Source organism: Thamnophis elegans, chromosome 1 (assembly GCF_009769535.1).
Source record: "Thamnophis elegans isolate rThaEle1 chromosome 1, rThaEle1.pri, whole genome shotgun sequence".
NCBI lineage: Eukaryota > Metazoa > Chordata > Lepidosauria > Squamata > Colubridae > Thamnophis > Thamnophis elegans.
Window position 1 is genome coordinate 184,204,953 of NC_045541.1, and position 8,007 is coordinate 184,212,959.

Here is an 8,007-nt window from a genome sequence, read left to right on the forward strand (position 1 = left end):
TGCACCTGTCTTCAGCAGGGATGGGACACAGGGCAGAAAACATCCTGCAGCCAAGAAAGCTCCACACCCATTTGCACTACTCAGGTGATCCTGATGAATCAGATAAACCTCCAAATGACTCTCACAAGGAATACAAATCACCAGCTGTCTGCAAGGAGTATAAATCCTTCCATTCCCCACCATTCAATCAGATCTGAAGAAACCCCTTGGATGAGAAGTGAAATGTCTTCAAAAGAAAAACAAGAAAGTCCACCTTTGGGACAACCATGACCTGGATGACTGAGAATCTCCACAGACACTTCTAATGCTGTTTAAATTAGCCTTATATCTGGAGTCCCCCACTCACTATTTGTAAGGGGTATAAGAGAAATGAGCTTCTATATCATCCCTAAACATGTAAGAATAAATAAAATGTTTCTTCTACAAACACCTGCATTATTGGTCACTTTTGCAAGGCTACAACTCATCACCATGCTTAGCCCTATCTGGAAAAAAAAACCTGGCACAAGCCAGACTCCATCTTGGATGCAGGTGCTGAGGGGTTTCAGGTAGCCCAAATCCCACCTGGACCCTGACCCTCAATTCCATCTGCTCTTTGGATGAAGAACAAGAGACACAAAGATGTTTTCCCCCTTCTGGTGCATGAAGGAAATTGCTAAGTAGGATGTTGCTCTTCCTTGCAATTATCAGAAGTACAGTAATTCTTAATGAATCCCAAATAGATTTTTACCCACAGAAGTCTTCCACGATAAAACTTGCTTAAAAGAAATAATGTCTGAGCTCTCCCAAGGGGATCTGGACATGTCACCTTAGGTTGTTTTGGAAACAAGTCATTTCTTTCGATCCATGAAACTGAACTGGGCACTGAATGACAACTCAGTCTAGGTAAGAGAAAGCACACTTGCTATTAATTAGCCTCAAGGCCACCCATGTGGCACACTTTGCTTCTTCTCTGCTAACGACTTGGTGGGATTTTGTGGAAGCCACTTGCAGTTCTGCTTCTCAACAAATTTTGATTTGTGATCTATGAAGGAAGGTGGGAATTATGAATGGGCTGCTTCTCCTGCTGCTTCTCCTTTGGCTCCTGCCTTCAACAACTCATAAGATAATGCAAACTGTATGTGTAGTGAGGAACCCTCTCCGAAATGTGAAGGACTACTACAAGTCTGGGGATCTCATTATTGGGGGGAATTTGCTCCTGCAAAAGTTTGCTCTTATTGAAATGATAGAGTTTGACCGTGAGCCATCAAAGTCAAGAATTACAATAAGGTAAGTTTCACTTGGAAGGGAATGGATTAAAAGTATTTCTGCTTTGTTTGGGATTCAGGAAACTCCTTTCATAAATTAATACTCTACTAATGTTTGCAGGTTCTGCTGCAGTTTAGAAGCCTTGGTGATTTTCTGGATAAAGAAGCATTCTTCTAAAATAGTGTAGAATGTTCCAGTTTCTACAGGAAGATGATAAACAGCACAATAATTGAGGAAGGGTATACATGACAGAAACTGCACTTGGTTAGTGAGAAAGGTCATTTCCATTATTTATTTGGAGAAAAAAGTCAAGTTGGAAAATTTATAGAAAAGGCAAATCCAGTTACAATGGATAGCTACTCTATGTTGTGGCCTTCAGTGGAGTATTGTGAACAGAGTGGTTCCCAGAGCTGAAACACCCTTCAAAGGATTAATCAAATGGACAAACCTATTAAAGATATTTCTCTTTTGGAGGAGTCGTGGCTGTTTAGGTTGTAAAGGTGTAAATTTCTCAGCCTATCTCTAATGGACCATGGTTTCAAGTGGATGGTCCATCCACAAAATCTTCTTAATCACATTTTTTTGTCCAAAGGATCACAACAAATATATTCAACACCTCAAAGACTGGGAGATACACATACAAATGCAATAAAGGAAAGACAACCTTCCTTAGCACACAAAAGCTTCTCTCTAATATTTCCCAATGTTTTCTCTTTATAGCGTTGAATTCAAGAATTATCTGCTAATTCTGGCCTTGGTACATGCAGTCACAAAAATCAACAAGGATTTGGTTCTGCTTCCCAACATAACCCTCGGCTTCCATATTTATGACAATAAGGAGACTGTTAGGAGGATTTCCTGGAACAGCCTCTCTCTTCTGTCTACACGAGGCCAGATGGTTCCAGGTTACAAATGTGACAAGCAGGATGCATTGCTCTCTGTTGTTGGAGATGTCAACTCCCAATACTCAAGGCAAATGGCCTCCATCTTCAGCATCTTCAAAGTTCCACAGGTAAAGGGGTTAGGTAGGGTAGCAGTATAGAGCAAGCAGAAAACAAGACACAGAAGTCAAAGATGAAGCCAAAGTTACTTGAGGAAAATCAGGACTCTGAGATTTGAGGAATTACAAGATGCCACTGTTGAATTCATGTTGTATATTTTGTATGTCAGGATAAATTTCTTTATACACACATTGTAAACAGATAAGAAAGTATTTCTGAAATGCTTTCCTGAATGAGTTTTTTCCTAATGCAATGTAAATGTAACGATGCTTCAGTCTGGTTTATTGTGTGAATCACATTGATGGTTTATTACCTTGGCTTCTCATATATCAGAGCCAGGCAAACTATGTCAGTTATACTCTTCATAAGGTTTATCCTTGTCTTAGGAAAGACCCAAGTCTGCTCTGGTGAGTTTTCCTTCCTTACAGATTGGGTTTCTTGACATTTTAAGAGAGCAAAGGATCACATCTGTATTACAGAACAGAAAGCACAAGGGATGTGTGGAAGAGACTGAGTGGGAAAATTGAACAAACCAGATGTGATTCAAGCAGAGTTTGATGGAAGGAGCAAGGGGACTCTGTAGCTATCCCAGTTGAGGGTGTAGGAGAGACTTACAGAGCCACAAGTTTTCCAATGTCAGACCTGCCCCAGGTAGCTCCCTTAGGAAAGTAAGACCCTCAACTCCATTTAGTTGAAGTGATAGGTTCTCCTACTGAAGGTTACTGGCTGCCATAAAGTCTGGCTAGAACTATGTTTTGGCATGAAAAAAATACAAAATGTTTTCCCTCATCCCTGCATTCCCCATGGCCAGTTTGTCTTCAGCCAACTAAGATTTTCCTAGGTGATTTGAGAGCGCCGAGTTGTTTGGGGAAATCCAAATTCTTCCTCATGGTGCATAGCCTTGAGGGCTGGCACAAACTAGTTCAAGCTGTCATTCCCCCTTCCTTATTTCTCACGAATTACTCACACAGGTTAATTGCCCATTTTTTCCCAATGCCCACCACTCTACCCCACAGCCATTGATGGCAGGATGCCTGTGAGGCACCAGACTGAAGATGGCAGACCTGACATCCAAAGATGCAGACCATCTGCAACCATCTGGTCACAGGGAGTTCAGCTCAGTTAAAGGAAGTGATAGATAGAAAGAAAAATTATATTTACTAAATTATATTCATCTATCACTATTACTAGTCCTTAAGTGAAGTACACTTGAAGAATAAACCAAATTTGTTGATACATAGCAAAGAAAAAGCATTCAGCTGCATGATCTTCACGCACCTGTTGAAATCTGAATTTGTCATTGTAACTGGAAGCCTCTCACTCCATGCAAAATGAATCAATCAAACTGGCAGGGCAAAAAGCTACTGATACTGACCCTTAACACCAGAATGAAATATTGTCCTAAAAATTATGACAAGGCTCTCCTTTTCTGCAGTTTGGTTTTCACTTCCTCAAGTTCGCTCAAGGAGACAAAACTGTTTTTCCTTCCTTTTTCCGGATCAGCCCCAATGAATTTCCTCAGTATGTGGGATTAGTCCGGCTGCTCCTGTATTTCCAGTGGAACTGGGTTGGGCTGGTGGCCCCTGAAAATGACAATGGAGAACATTTCATCTCTACTTTGGTGCCAATGCTGAAGGAGAAGGAGATCTGCCTGGCCTTTACTCACCTGTTGGAATCTGTATCTACTTATTTAGCAGCAAAAAAATGTATTCCTTTAATCCCAACCTGGGATAAAGCTGAAGTGATTATTGTATTTGGAGAATCCAAATGTATTAAAACGATATATACCTCTCTCTATTATTTGGAAGCCAAGAGTAATTTGGCTTTTAGAGTTGTCTGGATCTTGACTTCCCATTGGGAAATAAGCGCATCTCACACAATGTTGAAATATCTAAAGCCTTTCCATGGTACTTTCCATTTCAGGGATCAAAGCCCTGATAACCCAGAATTCAGGCATTTCATTCTGTCTTTAGACCCCTTGAACCCCCAAGGAGATGTCTTTCTCCCTCTATGGTGGGAAAGGATTTTTGGCTGCAAGATCCACAGACCAGGATTGATCCCCCCCAAGTGGGGAAAACACTGTACAGGAAAGGAGAATTTTCAGAATGTGCCATCTTACATGTTTGAAACGAGCATGACAGGTGAAAGTTTCAATATCTACAATGCCATTTATGCTGTGGCACATGCTCTACATACAATGCTTGGATCAGGAGCACAACCAGCCATGATGAGGCTTGGAAAAAGGATCACAAATGCTCAGTCATGGCAGGTAATTTTTCTGAATTTTATCCAGTCCACAGATTTTTCCATAGAATTTCCCATGGACATTTCTTTCTTAATTTACGTCCATGTCACCCAGTTAATTATATCTGAAAATAAACTAAATTATAAAATAGCAAACAGCAAACAAGCAGCAATTATTAAAATGTTATAAAATAACTATAATAGTTTGATTCAAAAGACAATGTATAACTAAACCAGTTTTCAATAAGATAAGAAACATTCTTCCTACAAAGTCCTGAGAGATCTTGAATGGTTATCTGATTTTCATGGGATGAAACCCTATTCCAGGTAGGAGATGTCAACCCAGAGCAAGAGATGTAAGATCTGGTTGCCTTTATGCAAGATGCTTTAACAGACCAGTGAAATCCTGGCCAGATCTGAAGAACCACCAAAGTTTCTTCTTGCATGCTGCCTGCACCCAACCTGTAATAAGATGCTAGGCTCAATTTATTTTGACTTGCTTTGTTTTTAATGGCTGAGCATCCTGTGTGAACAAGGTCCATTTGTTTAGCTGCTTTCTTTGTATTGCTCAGCTTAATGTGTGAATGGAGTCCTTCTGAATCTCAGCACTCACCGAAGGGCTCCAATGCAAAGTGATGAAAATATCTCCTTTTTCTATTGAGATTATTAGCAATAGAACTAGCTGCTAGGCCTCCAGCTATCTTTCTTCTGGATCTTTGGCCTGCCACACTTTCTATCATTCTACTATGCATTTTCTATTGTGGGAAAAAGTAAGGAGTGAGATGCTACATAGCTATAACAAAATTCTTTCTAGAAAGCCAAGGTCATTTTTTGTCTTTGCCCCTCTACACCTGACCAGAACTGAATGGGTGGAACTGCCAACATGGCGGTGGAAGAGTGGATTATGTGATGTGGGTGTGGGGGCAAGATCTTCAACTTTCAACCAGGTGGAGAAAATTGGGAAGCCTTCAGATTCAGGTTTCCCAGACGTGCCAACATGGCTCTCTTGATAAACTGGAACTTTGAGGAATCTTTTGCCTCATACTCTGATTTAATTTTGAATGCTATTTGGAAACCTGACATTAACCTGAATCTTCATTAAAATACTTCACCAGCTACACCGACCTTTAGCATTTAGACTTATATAAAGCTTCACAGAGAGTTACAGCCCTCTTTAAAGTACTTTACAGTGATCTCTCAGTGGTTTACATAGTCAATATATTGTCCCCAACAATCTGGGTCTTTGTTTTACTGGCCTCGGAAGGATGCAAGTCTGAGTCAACCTTGAGCCAGTGAGAATTGAACTGTCAAACTGCTGGCAATTGGTATTCAGAAGAAGTAGCCTGCAATACTGCATTCTAACTACTGTGCCACCACGTTTCATTAACCAGGGTTCTCTTTTCAATAAATCAGAGTAGAGCTGGAAGGCACCTTCCTTGGATAAAGGTTAAGGTCTTCTAGTCCAACCCCCTGGTGAAACATACCATTTCCGATAGGTGGCAGTCCAGTCTCTTCTTAGAAACCTCCAGTAATGAAGCACCCTCAACTTCTAAAAGCAAGCTTTCCATTGGTTAATCATCCTCACTGTTAGGGAGATCCATCTCTAATTCTCCAATATGAGATTCACATGATTTCATGATGCTTCTGATCACTCAGTTATCCATCAAGCTAACATGTAACGCTTCAAAGATTTGTAATTATCTCCTAAAATGATGGTCAGCTGAGAATGATAGAATTCATGATGTCTCATTTTTAATTATTCCACTTTTCAATGGTCTCTTTCCTTTCAGCTTCTTGCCTATTTGAAGAACATCAGGTTCAATAACAGTGATGGAAATGAAGTCTCTTTCTTAGAAAATGGACCAATGTCTGCTCGTTATGATCTTCTCAACTGGATTTTCCTCCCCAATCAATCTTTTGTCTACATGAAAGTTGGGCAAATGGATCCCAGGCTTTCCCAAAGCCAGGATTTCACCATCAACTCCAATGCAATCATCTGGGCCAAAAAGGTGGGTTGGAAGGAAATGTCCTGAATTCAAAAAAAAGGCTCATGTTCTTCTGGACATGCATAAAGCTTTCTTCCCAAGGTCACTCATGGTGGTTTACTTCTTGGGGAATAGCCCCATGTAGACAAGAGTTTCCTCCCAAATGGCCTGGCTGGCATGGCTTCATCAGGAACACAAGTATAGCGAAGGAGCAGATAATTGCAAGGACTTAGACTGCAGGGTGATGATGGTGGCTGCAGTTGGGTCTTTGCACCATCATTTTGGCCAGGATGACTGTGAGCTTTGCACTTTGAGGCAATATGGGAGCAGAAGGGACTTCATGCTGTGCTATGATGCTGGGACATCTAAAGCTTTCTTGTACACTGTGGCTCAAGGGTTAGTGTCTCAATTAGGTTCAATAAGTGGGGACTACCTTTAGCAATAGCAATACCACTAAGATTTATATACCGATTTATAGTACTTTACAGCCATCTCTAAATGGTCCACAGAGTCAGTATATTGCCCCCAACAATCTGGGTCCTCATTTAACCAAACTTGGAAGGATGGAAGGATGAATCAACCTTGAGCTGGAGAGAAACCACTGCACCACCAAGGCTCTTCTTTAACTTCTTTACATGAGATAGGTGCCAGTCGTAAACATCAATTGGTTAGCTGGTAATGCCACTGGTCTCAATTCCCAAGGAACTCTTCTGGTTGATGTTTCAGGATGGTGAATCAGTTCTCCTAAAGACCTTTTGAAGATGGAGATCTTAATGTGTCAATTAAATGATGCATGACCATTGAATAGACCATCTCAAACTGTTCTCTTTTCTCTCTTAGAAGGTTCCCTTTGCCAGGTGTGGCAAGAAGAGGTGCCAGGCAGGTGAGAAGAGAACAGTTCCAGAGGGTGAACAGGTTTGCTGCTACAAATGTGACCCTTGTCCAGAAGGCACCATTTCTAATCAGACAGGTAGAGCAACCTTCAAATGGAGATCATCCAGGATCAAGGAAGCCATTCAATATATTAAAATATTAAGAGATTTGGGTGATTTGTGGTTGGTTTGACATGCTTCACAATACAGATGCAAATTGTTGTGAAACCTCCCCCCACAAGTCTAATTACCTATCTCTGAGGAACTAGGATTGGCAAGATTGCTCTCTTCACCAATTTTACCACATGGTGCATTCAAGACAAAAAAATCAGATTTCCTGCTTTTCTTTCCATTCCTCTTACCTCACATCAGTGGGAAAACTAACTATGATTTTTTCCCTGAATGTATGGTAGAATGTGTTGGGTGTTCAAATTTTGTATTATTCTTAGTGCACTACTTCTATCAAGGTTATCAGAGTCCCTTAAAAATTATATACCTGTCAGAGAAATAAATCAATTTTTCGTAATCTCTTAGGCTATCTCTACAAAAAAAAGTCTGATTGAATGATGGGAGATGCTGGTTTGAAACAGAGAAATTCACTCCCCCAGATCCCATTAAACATGTGCATTTTTACGTGTGAGATTGTGTGCATTTGTG